Source organism: Symphalangus syndactylus, chromosome 4 (assembly GCF_028878055.3).
Source record: "Symphalangus syndactylus isolate Jambi chromosome 4, NHGRI_mSymSyn1-v2.1_pri, whole genome shotgun sequence".
Classification (NCBI taxonomy): Eukaryota; Metazoa; Chordata; class Mammalia; order Primates; family Hylobatidae; genus Symphalangus; species Symphalangus syndactylus.
In genome coordinates this window covers 83,484,044-83,508,055 of record NC_072426.2, presented here as the reverse complement: position 1 = coordinate 83,508,055, position 24,012 = coordinate 83,484,044, and the positions used below count along the sequence as shown (strand labels likewise).

General features: G+C 45.1%; 1 pseudogene; it reads left to right on the top strand.

The window, feature by feature from the left end:
* Nucleotides 1-20,825: 20,825 nt before the first annotated feature.
* LOC129480274 (large ribosomal subunit protein uL23-like) lies at nucleotides 20,826-21,295 on the top strand (annotated as a pseudogene).
* The last annotated feature ends 2,717 nt before the right edge of the window (nucleotides 21,296-24,012 follow it).

Sequence of the window (24,012 nt, the reverse complement as noted above, 5' to 3'; positions counted from 1 at the left end):
TTTCCAGCACCACCCTCTACTCTCCCTAAAATCAGCCTCACCACCCCTAACACAGCTTGAGGTCACTCTCCTGCTCCTTAGAAGAACTGTAGTGCTGTCTGGCTGCCTCCTCACTCACCAAGGGTGCCACACACTTCTGCCTTTACCTGTGTAAGTTAAGTGTTCATCGACTCTAAGTTCCAGGAAGTCGGGGCACATTCATCATGCACTGTAGCCCCTTGGTTTCTTTTAAAACTCCAAGTTTGAAGAACTTCCCACAGTGTGAAGTGGAAAGTTCTGCCTTACATTGAGAGCAACTAGGATTTGCTGCCCTCACCTGCTTGCCTCCAGGGTACAGGCACGAACCTCGGCTCCACAAACACTCTCCTCTCAACAAGTCCTCTTCAGAGAGGGTCCAAGGACACTGGCATCATGCAGAATCTCCCTAGGAATGATGGCGTGGAGGGTTCTGGCTCTTAGGGCAAGGGTTTCTGGAGTCCAGTGTGCAGTGTCAGTGTTTGGGGGCCGTGACTGTGACTGGTAGCAGGGTGGTCTTGCTGGAGCCAAGCAGCAGTGTGGTTTCAGTGCTCTACCTGACCTTGTGCCAAGAAAGCCTGTGTCTCTGGCCTTTAGTAGAGGCTTGAATTCTCTAACAAATCTCTTTCCACCTCAAATGACCTACAGCAAATTCTATTGTTTGCAATTAAGAACTTTGTGACACCCAGAAGATCGAGACCATCCTGGCTAACGCGGTGAAACCCCGTCTCTACTAAAAACACAAAAAATTAGCCGGGCGAGGTGGCGCACGCCTGTAGTCCCAGCTACTCAGGAGGCTGAGGCAGGAGAATGGCGTGAACCCCGGGGGGCGGAGCCTGCAGTGAGCCGAAATCGCGCCACTGCACTCCAGCCTGGGCGACTGCAAGACTCTGTCTCAAAAATAAAAAAAAAACTAAGAACTTTGTGACCCAGACGGTGACTGTAACCTATTCCTGTCAGTGTGCCTTCCAGTGACCAGCAGGGTGCCTGGCGCAAAGCAGCTGCCCAGAACAGGATTTTACCTGGGTTATCTCAGGTATTCCCAAGTAAAAAGTATCCTGGCAAGACCAACCCATACCACTGCCGAAATGAGCTCATCTACTGCTCCCTGGGGTTGAGAAAGGGATGCTCAGAGCAGGTGTGGCCAGCTGCCCACAGGGAGGAAGGCAAATGAAATGAGCAGTGCTGTCCGGGTGTGTGACAGCCAGCTCTGTCCAAACCTGCCTGATCAGTTTTCAGTGTTGATCCTACCTCAACTGTCATCCTTATAGATGGAACCAACTTATTTTTCTTTTAATTATTTATTTTTCTTTTTATTTTAATTTTTTTTAAAGACATAGTCTTGCTCTGCTGCCCAGGCTGGAGTGCAGTGGCACCATTATAGCTCACTGTTACCTCCAATTCCTAGATTCATTTGATCCTCCCACCTAAGCATCCCAAGTAGGTGGGACTACAGGAGCGTGCCACCACACCCAGCTAATTTTTAGATTTTTTTGTAGAGACAGGGTCTTGCTATGCTGCCCAGCCTGGTCTTGAACTCCTGGGCTCAAGTGATCCTCCTGCCTCCACCTCCCAAAGTGTTGGGATTACAGGCATAAGCCACCATGCCTGGGCTGAATATTATTTTATTTTATTTTATTTTTTGGTTTTTTTTTGAGACGGAGTCTCACTCTGTGGCCCAGGCTGGAGTGCAGTGGTGCAATCTCGGCTCACTGCAAGCTTCGCCTCCTGGGTTCACGCCATTCTCCTGACTCAGCCTCCCGAGTAGCTAGGACTATAGCCGCCCGCCACCACGCCCGGCTAATTTTTTGTATTTTTAGTAGAGACGGGGTTTCACCGTTTTAGCCAGGATGGTCTCGATCTCCTGACCTCGTGATCCACCCGCCTCGGCCTCCCAAAGTGCTGGGATTACAGGCGTGAGCCACCGCGCCCGGCCCTGATTATTATTTTAATGGCTACATTTTATTCCATGGAATGATATGGACCATCATTTATTTGGTCAGGTACCTCTTGTTGAACACTCAGGTTGTTTCTGACTTTTTTTTTCTATAATTAGAAACACTGGGCTGGGCACGGTGCCTCACGCCTGTAATCCCAGCACTTTGGGAGGCCAAGATGGGCAGATCACGAGGTCAGGAGATCGAGACCATCCTGGCTAACATGGTGAAACCCCGTCTCTACTAAAAATACAAAAAAAATTAGCCGGGCGTGGTGGCGGGCGCCTATAGTCCCAGCTACTTGGGAGGCTGAGGCGGGAGAATGGCGTGAACCTGGAAGGCGGAGCTTGCAGTGAGCCGAGATCGCGCCGCTGCACTCCAGCCTGGGCGAGAGAGTGAGACTCTGTCTCAAAAAAAAAAAAAAAAAAAAAAAGAAACACTCTTGAAATCCAGGTCCTTCAGATAAAAATTTCCCACACTTACACTAATTTCTTTAAGATAAATTCATAGAGGCCGGGTGAGGTGGCTCACACCTGTAATCCCAGCACTTTGGGAGGTCAAGGTGGGTGGATCACCTGAGGTAGCGAGTTCGAGACCAGCCTGACCAACATGGAGAAACCCCATCTCTACTAAAAATACAAAATTAGCCGGGCATGGTGGAGCATGCCTGTAATCCCAGCTACTCCGGAGGCTGAGGCAAGAGAATCACTTGAAACTGGGAGACGAAGGTTGCTGTGAGCTGAGATCATACCATTGCACTCCAGCCTGGGCAACAAGAGCGAAACTCCATCTCAAAAAAAAAAAAAAAAAAAAAAAAAAAAATCACAGAGGTAGAATTTCTGGGTAAAAGAAAATTATAATTCTCTTAGATTATCACCTATTACTCTGATATGTGGGAAATGTTTTGTCTTAATTTATTTTTCTTTGCTAATTGGCAAGATCAGACCTTTTTTTTTTTTTTTTTTTGAGACGGAGTCTCGCTCTGTCTCCCAGGCTGCAGTGCGATGGTGCAATTTTGGTTCAGTGCAAGCTCCATCTTCCAGGTTCACGCCATTCTCCTGCCTCAGCCTCCTGAGTAGCTAGGACTACAGGCACCCTCCATCATGCCCGGCTAATTTTTTGTATTTTTAATAGAGACGGTGTTTCACTGTGTTAGTCAGGATGGTCTTGATCTCCTGACCTCGTGATCTGCCCCCCTCGGGCTTCCAAAGTGCTGGGATTACAGGCGTGAGCCACCGTGCCCAGCCTAGACCTTTTTTTGTATATGTATTGACCAATTGTTTTTCTTCTTTTGTGAGTACCCTGTTCACTCATGTCCTTTAGCTATTTTTCTGTTTGGGGTATTTATATTTTTCTTCTAGATTAGTTAAGGCTCCTTAAATATTAAAGATATTAATCTTCAAGTATCACACATGTTAAAATATTTCCCTGATTTTTTTCATGGTCAGCCCACCCATTCTGGAGTTAGAACTAAGGAATGAGAAATTTTCCTCATTTACATTTTTACCTCTCAAATGATATGTTTTGACATGTAGAGATTTTAAACTTTGACTATAGCCACACTATCCCCACCTGTGGGTCAGCCCTACAAGCCCCAAAGAACACCTCAAGATCCATGGAGTCACACAGCCCTTGGGCTGATGCTGTGGCAGGAGCTGCCATTCATTTCCAGGTTTTTTTGTTTTGTTTTGTTTTTTGTTTTTTTCTGAGACAGAGTCTTGCTTTGTCGCCCAGGATGGAGTGCAGTGCTGCAATCTCAGCTCACTGCAACCTCCGCCTCCCAGGCACAAGCGATTCTTGTGCTTCAGCCTTCCCAGTAGCTGGGGCTACAGGCATGCACCACCATGCCTGGCTAATTTTTGTATTTTTAGTAGAGACGGGGTTTCACCATTCCCCAGATTGGTCTTGAACTCCTGACCTCAAGTGATCTGCCTGCCTTGGTCTCCCAAAGTGCTGGGATTACAGGCATGGGCCACCGTGCCCTGCCATCATTCCCAGTGTTAAAAGAACATTAGACAAATTAAATTTAACAGAGTTTGATTGAGCAAAGAACGATTTGTGTGAATCAGGCAGCCCCCAGGCAAAAATCAGTTCAGAGAGACTCCTGCGCTGCCTCGTAGTCGAAGATTTATGGACAGAAAAAGGAAAGTGATGTACAGAAACTAGAAGTGAGGTACAGAAACAGACGGATTGGTGATGGCATGGTGTTTGGCTTATTTGAGTCCAGTTTGAACAGCTGGCTGCCTGTGAGTGGTTGAAGTCTGGCTGCTGACCAGGCGCGGTGGCTCATGCTTGTAATCCCAGCACTTTGGGAGGCCGAGGCGGGCGGATCATAAGGTCAGGAGATCGAGACCACGGTGAAACCCCGTCTCTACTAAAAATACAAAAAATTAGCCGGGCGTGGTGGCGGGCGCCTGTAGTCCCAGCTACTCAGAGAGGCTGAGGCAGGAGAATGGCGTGAACCCGGGAGGCGGAGCTTGCAGTGAGCCGAGATTGCGCCACTGCACTCCAGCCTGGGCAACAGAGCAAGACTCCGTCTCAAAAAAAAAAAAAAAAAAATGAAGTCTGGCTGCTGTGATTAACCGAGACTCAGCTACTTGGTACGAGAGTAGGTGACAGCCTGTTTACACGTGCAGTTAGCTTACAGTTCACTCTGTACAGAGAAACCATTAGGGTGAATTTAAAATGTGTAAGGAGAAGACTTTAGGCTAAACTTGATTTAACACCAAGATCGGTGCTCCCCTCACCAGTCTTCAAGCTGATGACTTATCTCCCATCCGCTTCCTCTCCCATCCTGCTCTAGAGCCTTTCCAAACCACGATCTCTTCTCTTAAACCTCTCACCCAACTGCTTACTTCATAAGCAGAACACAGTCTTACTTCGTATCTCACAGAGACCAGTGGTGAAAACTGCACCCCCACCCCCACCCTGCACATTGCCCTCCACCGGATCCTGTTCTTCCACTTTCCCTCTGGGTCCCTTCCTCACCCCAAATACGCAATACGGATCCCATTCCCCTCCCCATCGGCCCCCATTCTTTCCCAGGGACCCCTCCATAAAAGCCAGCCTCCCCAAGACAAGCAGGCATGAAGGGACAGATGGAAAAGTGTTCAGTGTTCGAGGACTGCCCACTTCCCAGCCTGGCAAAAGCCAGCCTCCCTGAGGGTCCACTTACACCCTGGCAGTTTTACTTTGTGAGCCCAATATTTGTAATACCCTGTGGCAGGACCCGTTTCTGTATTCGTCAGGATTCTGTTCTGTTGGAAACTGAACTAAAATGAGCATTGGCAAAAAGACGTTTTCAGCTCAAGTGTTAAGTCCAGAGGTGGACCAGCTTCTGGACTGAGGGGCTTAGTCTAGGACAGGCATTATGAGAGTTTTCACTCTGCAGAAACCAGAAAGACAGACTCTGCCCCCACCCATGGATTCATTTCTGCATAATCTCTTGCTTCAAAAATACAATAAGACAAATTCTCCACGCCAAAGGATGCAGTAGAGGGTCTTTTTACAGCAACAGAAACGCTGTAGGGTGAACCCCCTACATGGAGTGAGGGTGATGGTGGGATAGAGATCCTGGAGATCCAGGCAAAGAACTGGGTTGGAAAAGGAAGCCACTAATAGAATAGCGAGAAAGAACACTGTAAATGCTGTGAGCCACGGCTACTCTGGCGTCACAAGAGTGCACTGGAATGCATTGAGGCTGACAAGCCAGGGACCAGGAAGACTGCTGGTGAATAATCTTTCTTGTTTTCTGTAAGGAACTTGGAAAGCTTATCCAGAGAGGTGTGAAAACAGCAGAAAAAAAACACTGGGACAAAGAAACGGGGCAAAAGCAAACACGTTCGGGATTAGCCGCTGAGAAACCTAAGAAACAAAACCAGGTTTTGTCCCAGAGAAAAGGGAAACTTGGGCATCCCCTTGGAGGTCTGGAAGCTTCTTGTTTGTCAAGTGGATTAAAGGGTATTTGGTCAAGGATCATTGTGTTTACAGCTTAGAGCAACTATGCAAAGAGCCCAGGAACTACCTGCCTCTCACGCTTTCAATGGATTGTCCCAGAGACCGCTCCCTTTTGTGGAGCTGATGTTTGTCTTGTGTTGAATGTAACACAGTCACAAGGCGGCTCTGGTGACAGGAAGCTTGTATTTTCTTTCTAGATGTGGTATTCAAAGTGTTCAACAACCAGTATGGCTCAACCACTGACCCTTCAGTTCAGCTGCCAGAAGTCAGTCTAGGGGACCCTACTGTGCCAGGTTCTACTCCTTCTGTTTCTGGATGATGTTGAAGTCTGGAGGGACCAGGATCCAACATGCTGAGTGGGGGCACTCAGGAGTCTTGGGCAGCAGCCACGTACCCACCAGTGTATCTGAACTGATCTATACTAGCATCACAGGCCTTTATTCTCCTCATACAGCACAAGCAAAGTAAATGCAGCCACTGAATCAGAGAGAAGAATGCCAGCCAGTAATCTTCTGTCCTTACCATGAGCAGTGCCTTCCAGAACCACCCTAGGGTGGAGGGCTGAGAGGTGGGAAGGGAGCCGGAGCCTCTCATGTCCACACATGCATTACCTCAGGGATTTCCCAGCAACACAACAAAACAGGCCTTCTCACCCCGACTTTACCAGTGGGGCATTGAGGTTTCAGGATGGAAACAACTATTCAGGGTTTTCAGATGGTGAGAAAGAGCGAGAATTTAAACCCAGGCCTGAGATGAAGCAGGGACCTGTGTCACCACCCCAATGCCACCACCAAGCATGGAAATAAAGGAAAATCTTGAGTGCCTTCAAGGGAAATTTCAGGCATCCAGCTAGCCCTGAGAAGTAAGTAAGTAACTTGTTAGGCAGGAAGGTAATAGTAGCCCAAAACAATAGCCAAGGAAGTTAGAGTCCGGAGATGTTTACTTTTAGGAACTAAACAACTTAACACACGTCGTTGAGTTTGTCATTCAGAAACCTGGACCTCCACGTGGACCCCACCAAACGGATCTGCTGGCCTGCAGACCTCAGATAGAGGGAGCCGAGGACTGCACTCTGACCACCTTCTTTCATTCTAAATTTCTTCCGGAGGCTCCTGAAAGCCACACCCGTGAGCTAAAGCTAATACTCTTTTCTGTTAACCCCGAATTTTGAGGCGAGGCATCGCCTCCTGAACCAACTACAAATCAAAGAATCTCTAAATCCACCTATGACCTGTAAGCCCCTGCTTCAATATATCTCACCTTTTTTGGGCCAAACCAATGTGTACCCTTCATGTACTGATTTACAATTTTGTCTAACTTCTGCTTTCCTGAAAATGTACCCCTGCCTTTAAAACGCTTATCTGTGTGAAAGGAAACTATGTTGGCCCTCCCAAATCACTAAGTTAAAGAGAAAATTCAAGCTGGGAACTGCTTAGGGCAAATCTGCCTCGCATTCTATTCAAAGTCATCCCTCTGCTCACCGAGATAAATGCATATCTGACTGCCTCCTTTGGAAAGGCTAATCAGAAACTCAAAAGAATGCAACCCCTTGTCTCTCACCTATCTGTGATCTGGAAGCCCGCTGCCTGCTTCAAGTTGTCCTGCCTTTCCAGACGGAACCAATGTTCATTTTACATATGTTGATTGATGGCTCATGTCTCCCTAAAAGGTATAAAACTAAGCTGTGCTCTGACCACCTTGGGCACATGTCGTCAGAACCTACTGAGGGTGTGTCACGGGCATATGTCCTCAACTTTGGCAAAATAAACTTTCTAAATTGACACTTGTCTCAAATTTTCAGGGTTCACATCTGCCAGCCATCAGAGAGGTCAGGATTTGAGCATGAGCTGCCTGGTCCCCCTTGCTCGGGGCTCTGAATAAACACCTTCCTTTCTAGTGCTGCAACCTCAGTGTGGATATCTGGACTTAGCTGCACTGGGCAAGCCGACCCCTATTTGTCAAGCACATCCGTGTGAAGAAACCACCAAACAGGCTTTGTAAGAGCAATAAAGCTTTTAATTCACTTGGGTGCAGGTGGGCTGAGTCCGAAAAGAGTCAGCGAAGGGAGATGGGGAAGGGGTTGCTTTATAGGAGTTGGGTAGGTAATGGAAAGTTACAGTAAAAGGTGGTTATCTATTGTTAGCAGAGGAGAGGGTCACAAGGTACATAGTGGGGAGATCGTAAGACTCATTGTCCAGAAGAAGAATGTCACAAAGTTGACTGATCAGCTAAGGTAGGGCAGGGACAAGTCACAATGGTAAAATGTTGTAATTTTTGTTACTCAGTTAAGGCAGGAACTGGCTGTTTTACTTTGTGGTTTTTTGGCTGCTCCAGACTTCTTGGTTCCTGCAGGCCATCTGGACATATATATGCAGGTCACAGGAGTTATAATGGCTGAGCTTCAGCTGAGACGCCTGACACAATTCAGTTATATAATAGGCCTAATGACCCAAAAGCCAGTACTCTCTCTCTCTTTTTTTTTTTTTTTTTTGAGATGGAGTCTCACACTGTCGACCGGCTGGAGTGCAGTGGCGCTATCTCAGCTCACTGCAACCTCCGCCTCCTGGGTTCAAGTGATTCTCCTGCCTCAGCCTCCTGCGTAGCTGGAATTACAGATAGATGCCATCATGCCCGGCTAATTTCTGTATTTTCTTTTTTTTAGTAGAGATGGGGTTTCACCATGTTGGCCAGGCTGGTCACAAACTCCTGACCTCAAATGATCTGCCCACCTCAGCCTCCCAAAGTGCTGAGATTACAGGCGTGAGCCACCACACCCAGCCAAGCCCGTGCTCTCTTTACAGCCAGGGCTGCCTCCCTCACACACCTACCCAAAGGGCCAGCAGCATCTGCACTCAAGTGAAGAGACCTAAGCAACTTTGAGCCCCAGAGCAGCAGGTGGGGGCTGCCACCAGCATGGGGCTTTTCATGCAGGGGATCCCACAGCCCTTCTCCTTCCCCTTCCTCCTCCCTTGACAATGTGTTCAGGTCTCCCACAGCCTTTGGCACCAAGAAGTTCCAATAGATGTTAACCAGCCTGGTAATTTAGTACAGTGTTAGCACCAAGTCACCAAGGTTGAGGACATGCTCCCGTGACACACCCTCAGGAGGTTCTGATGACATGTGCCCAAGGTGGTCAGAGCACAGCTTGGTTTTATACCTTTTAGGGAGACATGAGCCATCAATCAACATATGTAAAATGAACACTGGTTCGGTCTGGAAAGGCAGGACGATGTGAAGCAGGCAAGGGGCTTCCAGATCACAGATATGTGAGAGACAAACGGTGCTATTTCCAAATATTTCCAAACTAATCTCTTTTCCAGCTACTCACCAGGAGGAAAGTAAATGCCTGTCAGACATGGTTACTAATCTCCGCCTGTGGGTGGGATGAAAAGGAGCTTACTGATGATTGGCCAGGTGCTCACCCTCACCAGGTCTCAGATTCCTCTTTGGCAAATGAGGGAGTCAATTCTCTATCGGGGGTAGCAAGTTCAAATGCTCAGGGGGCAAGTCAGGTAACACAACCCAGTGAAGCGGGTATGATGTTTGTATATGAGGTACTTAAGAGCCTCACTTTCCTACGTAAATAGGCTTTCTCCTGTTTTCCTTGAAATGCATACCACTGCCAGTCTGTTTCTCTTTATCCCAATTTCGACAGAGACATATGTATAAAAAATACATTTTTAGGCCAGGTGTAGTGGCTTATACCTGTAATCCCAGAACTTTGGGAGGCCCAGGTAGGAGGATTGCTTGAGGCCAGAAATTCGAGAGCAGCCTGGACAACATAGTGAGAACTCCATCTCTACAAAATAAAGAATTAGCCAAATTGGAGGTGGAGGCGGGTGGATCACCTGAGGTCAGGAGTTCAAAACCAGCCTGATCAACATGGTGAAACCCCATCACTACTAAAAATACAAAATTAGGCAGGGCGCGGTGGCTCACACCTGTAATCCCAGCATGTTGGGAGGCCGAGGCAGGTGGATCACGAGGTCAGGAGATTGAGATCATCCTGGCTAACATGGTAAAACCCGTCTCTACTAAAAACACAAAAAAAGTCAGGTGTGGTCACGGGTGCCTGTAGTCCCAGCTATTCGGGAGGCTGAAGTAGGAGAATGGCATGAACCCGGGAGGCGGAGCTTGCAGTGAGCCGAGATCACACCACTGCACTCCAGCCTGGGTGACAGAACAAGACTTTGTCTCAAAAAAAAAAAAAAAAAAAAAATTAGTCAGGTCTGGTGGTGCATACCTGTAATCCCAGCTACTTGGGAGGCAGGAACATCACCTGAACCTGGGAGGTGGAGATTGCAATGGGCCGAGATCATGCCATTGCACTCCAGCCTGGGCAACAAGAGCAAAACTCCATCTCAAAAAGACAGGACAGGACACGACACGATATGACATGACACAACAAGGTAAGAAGAAATAATATGTCTTTCACAAAAATCTTTCAGAAAATAAAAAAGGATAGATCATGCTCCAACTCCTTTAATGAGGCCAGTGTTACCCCAATATCAAAGCTAGACAAACACACCAAAAGAAACAAAAATTATAGAACAATATCTCTCATGAATATAGATGCAAACATACTCAATAAGATATTAGCAAACAAAATCCATCAACATATATAAAAGATTATACACCATGACCAAGTATGATTTATCCCAGAAATGCAAGGTTGGTGTGACATCCAAAAATCAAGTAATGCTTTCTCTAGTATATGATGAGGTTTTTAAAATTAATTAACTAAAAGCAACAAAACCCCAAAATCAGTGAATGTAATTTACTAGATTAATAGATTAAAAGACATCATATTGTCATTTCAATAGATACAGAAGCATTTGACAATAGCCAACATACATTCATGGTAAAAACTCTCAACAAACTAGGAATAAAAGTAAACTTCTTCAATCTGATAGAGGGCAACTACAGACAACCTACAGTTAATGTACTTAATGATGAAAGACAGAATGTTTCCCACTCAAGATTAGGAAACAGGCAAGAATGTTTATTCTTACCACTTCTATTCAACATTGTACTAGTGGTCATAGCCAGGGCAACTTAAAAGGGGGTAGAGGGAGAAGGAGAAAGGTAAATTAAAGACATCTAGAACAAAAAGGAAAAAGTAAAACTGTGTTTATTTGTAGACCACATGATCTGTATGCAGAAAATCCCAAGTAATCTACCAAAAAATTTTACTGGAATTAATAAATGAGTTTAGCAATCAAGGTTCAAGTATACATGGCCGATATGTAAAACTCAATTGTATTTCTACATACTAGTAATAAACAATGTGAAAATGAAATTAAGGAAACAAAATTTCATTCACAGTAACACCTAAAAGAATAAAATACTTAGAAATGAGTTTAATGAAAGAAATGCAAGACTTACAATAAAAATCATAAAGCTTTGCTCAGAGAAATTGAAGACGTTCTAAATTAGAGGCAGCAAACTACAGTCCATGGCCCTGATCTGGCCTCCTGTTTGTTTTGTAAATAAAGTTTTACTGAAACACAATTTTTTTTTTTTTGAGATGGAGTTTTGCTCTTGTTGCCCAAGCTGGAGTGCAATGGCGTGATCGCCGCTCACTGCAACATCCACCTCCCAGGTTCAAGCAATTCTCCTGCCTCAGCCTCCCGAATAGGTGGAATTACAGGCATGCACCACCATACCTGGCTATTTTTTTGTATTTTTAGTAGAAACGGGGTTTCTGCATGTTAGCCAGCTGGTCTTGAACTCCTGACCTCAGGTAATCCATCCGCCTCAGCCTCCCAAAGTGGTGGGATTACAGGCACGAGCCACCGCGCCCGGCCAACAACTGCCTTTACACTACAAAGCAAAGTTGAATATAGCCCACAATACCACAAATATTTTTACTATCTGGTTCTTTGCAGAAAATTTGTTAATCCCTGATTTAAATAATCCCATGTTCATAGATTAAAAGACTATATTGTTAAGATGACAGTCCTCCCCCAATTTATTGATAAATTCCTGCCAATTTAAAAAAAATTAATGTCTTTCCTAAGAAAATGAATCCATTCCAAATACTGCGAAATCAAGGGGAAAAATTAAAAAGTCACTCCTGGCTAGGTGCAGTGGCTCACGCCTGTAATCCCAGCACTTTGGGAGGCCGAGGCAGGTGGATTATCTGAGGTCGGGTGTTCAAGACCAGCCTGGCCAACATGGTGAAACACTGACTCTACTAAAAATACAAAAATTATCTGGGCATGGTGGCATCTGCCTGTAATCCCAGCTACTAGGGAGGCTGAGGCAGGAGAATCGCTTGAACTTTGGAGGCGGAGGTTGCAGTGAGCCAAGATTGTGCCACCACACTCCAGGCTGGGCGACAGAGTGAGACTTGGTCTCAAAAACAAAAACAAACAAAAAAAATAGTCCAGCACGTTTTTGTGGAAATTGATAAGCTTTTGCTAAAATTTATATAGAAAAGCAAATGACCTAGGATAGCCTAAATATTTTGAAAAAGAACAAAACTAAAAAAAAAACACACTATCCAATTTCAACACTTGCTATTGTTAAAGAAAAATTTTGCACCAGACACTTGTCAAAAATGTCAAGACAGATTTTATTCAGACTACTGTGGCGGGGAAGAGACACTTCAGCATTAACTGAACTGAATTCTATGAAACCAGAAGGCAGGAGGCTTTTTAAATGCTAGGATGTGTTAAGGGAAAAGTACTGAAGGATGCTAGTTGAGGGGAGGGAGGTTTGGTCAATGAGTACACTGACCAGATTGTGAACTTGTGCTTATCCAGTTGTGAACTGGTGCTTATCAATATCAGGGTCCTACCCTACCACCAAGATTGGGAGACAGAGGCTCTGTCCTATCTAATGATTACATTTCGAAAGGATGGCTCCCAGGTCCTTGGGAAAGACATTCCTGTGTTATAGAAGATACATTTCCAAGAGACAGAGACAGGATTTCTAACTGCCAGTTTTCTAAAGTAAGTCCTTTAGGAAAAGGGGGTTCGGGGGCCTATATTCAGGTTTTGCCTGGAACAAATCATAAATTCTTTGGGCAGCATTGAATTTTATTAGGCAGAAACTTAAGGGGGCTGAGGTCATCATCCTAAGGATGTGGCCATGAACTGTTAGAAACGACAGTGTTTGTTGAAGTCTCTTAGTGTCGGAGGTGGATGAAATAATTTGTGCTGAGAGTCTGCAGTTTGCTTTTTTATTAATATTTTATTTTTTATTATTTATCTTTTTTTTTTTTGAGATAGGGTTTTACTCTTGTTGCCCAGGCTGGACCTAGGCTGGAGTGCAGTGGTGTGATCTCGGCTCACTGCAACCTCCACCTCCTGGGTTCAAGTGATTCTCCTGCCTCAGCCTCCTGAGTAGCTGAGATTACAGGTGTGTGCTGCCACGCCTGGCTAATTTCTGTATTTTTTTTAGTAAAGAAGGGGTTTCACCATGTTGGCCAGGCTGGTCATGAACTCCTGACCTCAGATGATCTGCCCACCTCAGCCTCCCAAAGTGCTGGGATTACAGGTGTGAGCCACTGCACTTGGCCCAGAGTCTACAGTTCTTTTTTTTTTTTATTTTTTTTTTTATTTTTATTTTTATTTTTTTTTATTTTTATTTTTTTTTTGAGACAGAGTCTCGCTCTGTCGCCCAGGCTGGAGTGCAGTGGCGCAATCTCGGCTCACTGCAAGCTCTGCCTCCCGGGTTCACGCCATTCTCCTGCCTCAGCCTCCGAGTAGCTGGGACTACAGGCGCCCGCCACCGCGCCCGGCTAATTTTTTGTATTTTTTAGTAGAGACGGGGTTTCACCGTGGTCTCGATCTCCTGACCTCGTGATCCGCCCGCCTCAGCCTCCCAAAGTGCTGGGATTACGAGCGTGGGCCACCGCGCCCGGCCTTTTTTTTTTATTTATTTTTATTTTTTTATGAGTCTACAGTTCTTATGGGCCAAGACTGAGGCTTAATTGAAAAAGGGGCTTAGAGGAGCCTGATTAAAATTTGGTCAGGGAGAACCTTTATCACCACAAAGCCACAGCAAGCAAGACAGTTGATACTAGCATACAGGCAGATATGCAGATCAAGGAAATAGAGAAATTGAGAGTCCAGAAAGTGTAAGAATTAAAGAAAGAGGAAATAAACACAAAAGGTGGCTTGCTAGTTAAGACAGGTTTATTTTAGAGAAAACAAACCTGAGAAGAGCTTTTGGCCAAGTTAGGTTAGAGGCACACTTTTTTACAGACCAAAAGTTTTTAAGGATTTAGGGTGGGAGAGCTGATTAGAGGCTTGGACTGCTTTTGTGGGTTTTTTTTGTTGTGCTTATTTGGGAGGGAGAGTTGTGTGTTTGTTTTTATACATTTTTTTTGCAGTTGCAGGCATACCACCCAAATATGCTTTTAGCTTTTTTATTTTAGTGCACTTGAAGGGAAAGGAATGTGCTTTTTAAGGCCTACTGTTTTACTGGGGCCCATTGAATGAGGGTGAAGTTTGGCGGTTACCCAAGAGACTTTTTCCCCACCTTTTTTTGTGCCTGAGCTGCTTTATTTGTGTTTTACTATCTGCTTTTTCTGGCTGCTTGTAGAAGAGAAGTGATTTCCTTGAAATGCATGAGGCTAGAAAGGGAGCTGGAACTTTTAAAGTGGCGGTGTTTATCCAAGGTGACGGTGATCCTGCTCTGTCAGAAAGAAACCCTACATTTGCGGTCAGTTGATTTTGACATTCAGCAAATATTTACTGAGCCCTTATTGCCAACCAAGCATGGTATTAAGTACTGGAATTATTGAGATAGTTAATATATGGCTTCTGTCTGAAATAAATCTGTTTTGTGAGAGAATATTTTGTGTTAAGAGAAACATGGCAAAGCATCAAGCAGTCATCTATCTGCCTTCAGTTTTTCGACTTATAAAGTAAGAGAGTTTGACCAAACCATTATTCTCAAACTTTAGAATTCATAAGAATCACCTGCCCTCAGCTTAAATCCTAGGTCCTGCCTAATCTTAGGGCCTAAACTTTTCCCCTTCATAACTCTGATCTGGCTGCTTTGGCCTTCCTGATGCTCTTGAACAAATCGAGGAAATTCTTCTTTTTTTTTTAAAAATAAATTTTTAATTTTTAAAATTTTAATAAATTTTTCATTTTATTCAAAGTTGGTATAGAATTGCTAACATTTCCATAAAATAATTACTACGCTTCCATTGCAGGAAAAAATACCACAGAAAGGAATGTACTTTGCAAAAAATTGTAGTTCATCTCAAGTTTCCAAATACTTTTGAAGGCTAATGCAGCAGCTGGCAAAATAACACACAGTACACAAAGCACAGTGTATTTTACAGAGTCAGTAATGAAAACGGACAGCTCTTCAGCAGATATGCTTCATTTTTTTCATTTTTTAAACAATAACACTTCGAAAGACACATGAAACCAAGGTCATACATGTCCGAAGAAATTCCGGCCCTGGCTTTTGCCCTGGCTGCCCTCTCTGCCCCAGAGAGTCATAGTCTCACTCCCTCACTTCAGGTCAGAGCCCAGAACAGCGCCCCCTCCCACCACTTTCTTCTTTCATGCTGCATTTCATTCACAGCTCACCACTGCCTCATTTTACTTCATCGATTTGTGTTTATTGTCTGCCTTGTCCACTAAAGTGCTAGTACCATGAGGCAGAGACTTGACATATCTTTCTCACCACTGTATTCCCAGCAACCCAAACAGTGCCCAGCACATCATAGGTGCTCAGTAAGCACTTTTATATAAATGAACAAATGAATAATAACAGCAGTTGCTTTGCAGATGAAGGGCTGGAATAGGGAGAGCTGGAGGCTTTTCCTTCCTTCCTTCCTTCCTTGACACTGAGTGTCACTCTATCGCCCAGGCTGGAGTGCAGTGGTGCGATCTTGGCTCACTGCAACTTCCATTTCTCAGGTTCAAGTGATTCTCCTGCCTCAGCCTCCCGAGTAGCTAGGATTACAGGCATGCGCTACCATGCCCAGCTAATTTTTGTATTTTTGTAGAGACAGGGTTTCACCATGTTGGCCAGGCTGGTCCTGAACTCCTGACCTCAGGTAATCTGCTCACTTCGGCCTCCCAAAGTGCTGGGATTACAGGCATGAGCCACTGTGCCCAGCCGGCTTTATTTTCATTTTACACTTTCTGTATCATCTACATTTTCCTAATCTTCTGAATATATCATTTTTAAAAAATACCGATATGGCCGGGCATGGTGGCTCATGCCTGTAATCCCAGCACTTTGGGAGGCCGAGGCAGGTGGATCACCTGAGGTCAGGAGTTCGAGACCAGCCTGGCCAACATGGCGAAACCCTGTCTCTATTAAGAATACAAAATTAGCTGGGCATGGTGGTGAACGCCCGTAATCTCAGCTACTTGGGAGGCTAAGGCAGGAGAATCGCTTGAACCCGGTAGGCGGAGGTTGCGGTGGGCCGAGATTGCGCCACTGCACTCTAGCCTGGGTGACAGAGCAAGACTACATCTCTTAAAAAAAAAAATGAACATTGATATGGGTTATTGGGAAGTGAGATTTGGGACTAAATTTATTTCTTTGCATACTCCTATACTTTTGACAATATTAATAAACAGTATTTTTAAAAACAAGATCAGAGAAGGCCTGCAATTTAAATGTGTCTTCTCCCTTTCCCATAAAGTTCTGATATGCAGAACTTTCTGGAGAAGGATAAGACCTAGATAAGTGTTGCGGAGGTGGGTGGCGGGGGTATAACAGATTGAGGGATGCGCAAAGCATCAGTCTCCTTTTCTGGGGGTCCATCATATTCCCATCCACATTACCATTCATCGCAGTGTCCAGCATCACCAGGTTGGTGAGCATCACCCAGGCTGGAGTGCAGTGGTGCAATCTTGGCTCACTGCAACATCCAACTCCCAGATTCGAGCAATTCTCCTGCCTCAGCCTCCTGAGTAGCTGGGACTATAGACGCACACCACCACGCGTTTGTATGTTTAATAGAGACGGGGTTTCACCATGTTGGCCAGGATGGTCTCCATCTCCTGACCTCATGATCCACCCGCCTTGGCCTCTCAAAGTGTTGGGATTATAGGCATGAGCCACCATGCCCGGCCCATTTTTTTTTTTTAAGTATAACATATCTCTATTAAGTTGAATAGAAACACTAACAGAGACTAGTACGCATAATGATTATAGATGAAGATAGATAAAAAAGAAAAAGAGATACAAGGGCGCATTGAATTTATGACAATATTGTCTCAGTACCACAGCAGGAGCCAACTCACCCCAGGGCTGGCTTCCCAAGGCCAGCTCTGGGAAGCCTGATTTGCTCAGCCTTGACCGTATTACTGGTTGACCCGGACTGGGGATCCAGCTGGCAGGACAGGCTGTAGCTCTCACCCTCACTGGGCTGCTCTCTGGCCCAGAACCAGGCCCCCAGTTCCTCCCCGGGGTGAAGGCTGTAATGATTTGCAGCCACCTGAGCAGCTAGGTCTCCTTTTCTGGGGGTCCATCATATTCCCATCCACATTACCATTCATCGCAGTGTCCAGCATCACCAGGTTGGTGAGGAATGTGCCAAGGACGGGACAATTCCCTTCTTCTGCTGCTGCCACCTTGCATGGGCTCTTTGGGGGCTTGCCTCCAGGGTGGCCGACTTGGAGGTCCCCACACTGATGAGCCGATCCCTGTTTGGTGGCTTGTCTTTGCTGCACAGCTTTGGACATTTTTCTATTGCTTTAAATTGGCTACTCAGAGGAGAGCAGCCACAACCCCCCACCCCACAGTGCCTGGGCCAAAGTGGCCCAGGTTAGGGTCCCTGAAAGAAGAGACACCAAAGAGTTCCCCCTCCTTCTCTTTCTCTCTGTCCCCTGCATCCTCTTTCCAGGAGCACAAAGAGGTCATGTGAGCACGCAGTGGGAGGGTGGCCACATGTGAGCCAAGAGAGGGGCCTCAGAATTAAGCCTGCCTTGCCTGCACCTTGATCGTGGGCTTCGAGCCCCCAGAACTGTGAGAAATGAATTTCTGTTACTTAAGCCTCCCAGTCTATGGTATTTTGTTATGGCAGCCCGAGCCAACTAATACAACAGGAAAGAAAAATTCCAATCTCCGTAAGTTCATTTTTAAGTTCGTTAATGTTTAAAGTGATTAACAGTGGGTACACTTTGTAAACCATCAAGATCTCGTACAGTCATATTTTATGATTCCCCGTAATTAGTTGGTCATGGTTTGTAACTCCTGACAAACATTAAGGCTTTAGTTTTAGAGAGTTTTTATCCTTTTACATTGAATAACAGAAAAATACAACAGAGGGAAAGTTGCCGCTTAATAGACCAGAGTCAGGTTCCGTCTAATTTGCCCCTTGCCTCGGGTTGATTAGTTAGTACATGAACTTTCTGCTCAGTTTCCTGGGCTTAGATATTCTGTATCCTCAACACAGAGAGGTGATTCACAATACGTGGCTTGAACAAAAATACTTTTAGGTCCAAGAGATTTGTTTTATACTGTATTCTTTCATTAAATTTTTCTTTTTATCTTTCCTTATGTATGTATTCATTTTATTTATTAAAAAATTGAGATGAGGTCTCACTTGTTGCCCAGGCTGGTCTTGAACTTCTGGGCTAAAGTGATCCTCCTGCCTCAGCCTCCCAAAGTGCTGTATTATAGGTATGAGCTACCACACCCTGCCCATTAAACCTTTCTTAGTTTCATGCGCGTCCGTGTGAAGAGACCACCGAACAGGCTTTGTGTGAACAATAAGGCTTTTAATCACCTGGGTGCAGGCGGGCTGAGTCCGAAAAGAGAGTCAGCAAAGGGTAGTGGATTATCATTAGTTCTTACAGGTTTTGGGATAGGCAGTGGAGTTAGGAGCAATGTTTTGGGGGGCAGGGGGTGGATCTCTCAAAGTACATTCTCAACGGTAGGGAGAATTACAAAGTACCTTCTTAAGGGTGGGGGAGATTACAAAGTACATTGATCAGTTAGGGTGGGGCAGGAACAAATCACAATGGTGGAATGTCATCAGTTAAGGCTATTTTTTTTTTTTTTTTTTTTGAGACGGAGTCTCGCTGTGTCGCCCGGGCTGGAATGCAGTGGCGCGATCTCTGCTAACTGCAAGCTCCGCCTCCCGGGTTCACGCCATTCTCCTGCCTCAGCCTCCTGAGTGGCTGGGACTACAGGCGCCCGCTAACACACCCGGCTAATTTTTTGTATTTTTAGTAGAGACGGGGTTTCACCATGTTAGCCAGGATGGTCTCGATCTCCTGACCTCGTGATCCGCTCTCCTCGGCCTCCCAAAGTGCTGGGATTACAGGCTTGAGCCACCGTGCCTGGCCCAGTTAAGGCTATTTTTACTTCTTTTGTGGATCTTCAGTTACTTCAGGCCATCTGGATGTATACGTGCAAGTCACAGGGGATGCGATGGCTTGGTTTGGGCTCAAGGGCCTGACACTTAGAGTTTTATTTTCAAAGACAGGGCATTGATTGATTGATTGATTGAGAGATGGGGTCTTTCTATGTTGCCCAGGCTGGTCTTGAACTCCTGGGCTGAAGCAATCCTCCCGCCTTGGCCTTCCAATGTTGAGATTACAGGCATGATCCACCATGCCCAGCTGAACAGGGCATTTTAAAATGCAAATGTGTACTGACCTCGTTAGTAGGAGGATGCATTCTGGCACCCCTCTTCTTCACCTGTCCTCCAATCCTTAAAAGGCCATACTGCATAAAGTCAACAACAGATAAATGTTTGCTGAATTAAAGGATGGATGAAAAAAATTAATAATGAATTTTTGCATAATCCAATTTTCTCTTTTATATTCCTAGAAGAAGTTTCTTTGAGCCTATTAGATCCTGGGAATCTTTTAGGTGAGCATGATTAGAGAGCTTGTAGGTTGCTTTTACATATATCTGGTATATTTGAGTCTCGTATCAAAACAATAGATTGGTAAAGGTGGTATTATTGTATTGATAAGTAAATAGTCTTGGAGGGAAAATGCAATTGATCTAAGTTTAGATATCCTCAATAGTCAGCATTCAGAAGTTTAAAGGGCATAGGCTAAGTTCATCAGACATAACTGGGCTCAAATCTTGGCTCTGCCACATACGACCTTTGACAGGTAACAACCGTTTTGCACCTGTTTCCTCATTTGTAAACTGGGTACATTTGTGGCTAGTCCTCAGGCTTGTTGAAATTAAAACAATACAGGTAAAACTCCAACTCATTGCACGCTATACATATCACATTTCTTTCTTTTCGTTCTGACTGTAAGTCCAATGTCTTTCCCAGAGTATCAAAGGGCCTGTCTAAGGGATGCATCTGACAGGTTGCACCAAACAAACTTGTGTATGTCAACAGCTGAGAAACTTTGACTTTGACAAGAATGTCAAAGCAAATGGACACACACACACAAACAAGGATGTGCATCTTTGTGTAGGCAAGTGTACTCGAGAAGGCAGGCAGGGGAAGCAATATTCTGTTTCTCAAGTTTTAAGCAACCTAAGGCAGAGTTTCAAGTACAGGAAAAGAACTTGGGAGATGAATTCAAGTCTGTGAAGCCTTTGGCTAGCTTACATAACGATGAGTTAAACATGTACAGTGCTTTACAGCTTCCTCTCCATTACCTTTTTGTTTTTGTTCTGTAAGGTGATTACACCCACTGTGCAGATGGGCATGCTGAATGACCTTTAAGATGCCTAGTTAATTACGAACTCAACTCCAGTTCTCCTTTTTTCAAAATCAGATTTCCTCTCAAATCCCATCATGCTTCTCCATTCTATTAAAGTGCCTGGAGATCTCCTTCCCTCACACTGTTTAAAGTCATGCCTCAGATCTCACCACAGGGAAATGAAGACTTCACAATCCCTAAGATCCAGCCCACACTCCTGATATCTGGGGTGGATACCAAGAAATGATCCACAAAATTCAGGAGAAGTGAAAATGGTATTAGAAAGGAAACTTTCCCTTTTCACAAGATGGCGCCGAAAGTGAAGAAGGAAGCTCCTGCCCCTCCTAAAGCCAAAGCCAAAGCGAAGAATTTAAAGGCCAAGAAGACAGTGTTGAAAGGTGTCCACAGCCACAAAAAAAAGAAGATCCGCACATCACCCACCTTCCGGCAGCCCAAGACGCTGCGACTCCTGAGGCAGCCCAAATATCCTTGGAAGAGTGCTCCCAGGAGAAACAAGCTTGACCACTATGCTATCATCAAGTTTCCGCTGACCACTGAGTCGCCATGAAGAAGATAGAAGACAACAACACACTTGTGTTCATTGTGGATGTTAAAGCCAACAAGCACCAGATCAAACAGGCTGTGAAGAAGCTCTAAGGCATTGATGTGGCCAATGTCAACACCCTGATTCGGCCTGATGGAGAGAAGAAGGAATATGTTTGACTGTCTCCTGATTACGAAGCTTTGGATGTTGCCAACAACATTGGAATAATCTAAACTGAGTCCAGCTGGCTAATTCTAAATATGTGTGTATCTTTTCACCATTAAAAAAAAAAAAAAAAGGAAACTTTCTCAGCCAGGTGCGGTGGCTCACGCCTGTAATCCCAGCACTTTGGGAGGCTGAGGTGGGCGGATGACCTGAGGTCAGGAGTTCAAGACCAGCCTGACCAACATAGTGAAACCCCATCTCTACTAAATACAAAAAATTAGCCAGGTGTGGTGGTGGGCACCTGTAATCCCAGCTACTTGTGAGGCTGAGGCAAGAGAAGCGCTTGAAACTGGGAGGCAGAGGTTGCACTGAGCCAAGATTTTAGCACTGCACTCCAGCCTGGGTGATAGAGCGAGACTCCGACTCAAAAAAAAAAAAGGAAACTTTCTCTGCCAGAAAACAGCTCCTGCTTGTTGTATTTGTTGTGCCATAAACATGCCTTGGGTGAAGACGCAGCCTCTGTTTCTCTGGGGTTAACCCCACACAGTTCCCTCAGCACAGGCACCCTTTTCTTTGATGCTCGCAAAGTCCCATTCCTTCCTTGCCTGAGCACACAGCCCATCATAGGATCTAGCCCTCTTTTGCCTTCTCCAGTCATCTTTACCTTCCCACCTGCCACACTACCAGAAAAATAAAATAAAGTAAAATGTCAATAAAGACATTTCTTTATCTGGCTTGTCTTAAAGTCAAAAGGAGGAGGGACTAGGGCAGGATCAATATTTAGTTTGTCCTACAGTCAAAAGGAATAGGAATTAAGGCAGATAAATATTTAATTTGTTCAACATTAAAAGGAGTGATTAAAGTAGATAAATAAGGATAATATTTCAGGCAGATAAACACAAAATCCTGTGTTTATTTCCCCCAGACTAACTGCACAATAATGGGCTGGTGTCCACAGGATTAGTCAACAAGGTTTGCCCTGTCCTTCCACCCTACTATCCCTCTTGGTGCCCCTGGGCTCAGGGAGAGTGTTTCCTGAAGTGATTCCGAAAGGAATGACCTAGGCTGGGCACTGTGACTCATGCCTGTAATCCTAGCACTTTGGGAGGCCAAGGCAGGAGGATTGCTTGAGCTCAGGAGTTTGAGACCAGCCTGGGCAATATGGCGAAACCCTATCTCCGAAAAAATACAAAAATTAGCTGGGGGTGGTGGTCCCAGATACTCGGGAGGCTGAGGTGGGAACATCACTTGAGCCTGGGAGGTTGAGGCTCCAGTGGAGCCATGATTGCGTCACTGCACTCCAGCCTGGGCAAGAGAGTGAAACCCTGTCTCAAAAATAAGTAAAATAAAATATTTTTAAATGCAGAATTTAATCTAATCACAAGGAAACTGCAGACAAATCTATTTTACAAAGTAACTGGCCTAAACTCTTCAAAAATATCAAGGCCACTGAAGACAGAGAAAGGTTGAGGAGCTGTTTCACATGAAAGGTAATTAAAGAAATCTGATGAGTAAATGTAATCTGTGATCCTGAACTTGAACATAGAACATTGGGGCAACTGGTGAAGTTTGAATATGGACTATGGATTACATAATATTATTTTATCAACGTTGAGTTTTCTGATTTTTGGTAAGTGTTCTGAGATCACATTAAAAAAAGTCCTTGTTCTCATGAACTCCACACTGAAGTGTTCATAGATAAAGGGACATGATGAATGCAAATTACTCTCAAATTGTTTAAAAAAAAAAAGGGTATAAGTGTGTATGCATGGGGATGAGGGGAGAGAGAGAGACAGATGCTGGGCACAGTGGCTCAAGCCTGTAATTTCAGCACTTTGGGAGGCCAGGCAGGCAGATTGCCTGAGCTCAGGAATTCAAGACCAGCCTGGGCAACACGGCAAAACCCCATCTCTACAAAAAACACAAAAATTAGCCAGGCATGGTGGCGCATACCTATAGTCCCAGCTACTTGGGGTGCTGAGGTGGGAGGATCGCTTGAGCCTAGGATGTCAAGGCTGCAGTGAGAAGAGGCTGCAGTGAGAAGAGGCTGCACCACCGCACTTCAGCCTTAGTAAAAAAAAAAAAAAAAAAGAAAAAGAGAGAGGTCAGGCGCGGTGGCTCAGGCCTGTAATCCCAGCACTTTGGGAGGCCGAAGTGGGCGGATCACAAGGTCAGGAGATTGAGACTATCTTGGCTAATATGGTGAAACCCCGTCTCTACTAAAAAAAATACAAAAAATTTGCTGAGCGTGGTGGCAGGCGCCTGTAGTCCCAGCTACTCAGGAGAATGGCGTGAACTCGGGAGCCAAGATCGCGCCACTGCACTCCAGCCTGGGCGACAGAGCAAGACTCCGTCTCAAAAAAAAAAGAGAGGAAATGATAGCTGAAATGGAACAAAGTGTTAACAGCTGGGAAATCTGGATGAAGGGTATATAGTTTTTTGTTTTAATGATTCTGTAACTTTTCTGTACATGTGAAACTAGGTTAAAATTAAAAGTTTTTTAAGGGTCCTCTGCTGACCAAGAAGCACATAAAAAGATGTTCAATGGCCAAATGCAGTGGCTCACACCTGTAATCCCAGGACTTTGGGAGGCTGAGGCAGGCGGATCTCTTGAGGTCACGAGTTCGAGACCAGCCTGGCTAACATGATGAAACCCTGTCTCTACTAAAAAATACAAAAATTAGCTGGGCATAGTGGCGGGCACCTGTAATCCCAGCTACTCAGGAGGCTGAGGCAAGAGAATTGTTTGAACCTGAGAGGCGGAGGTTGCAGTGAGCTGAGATTG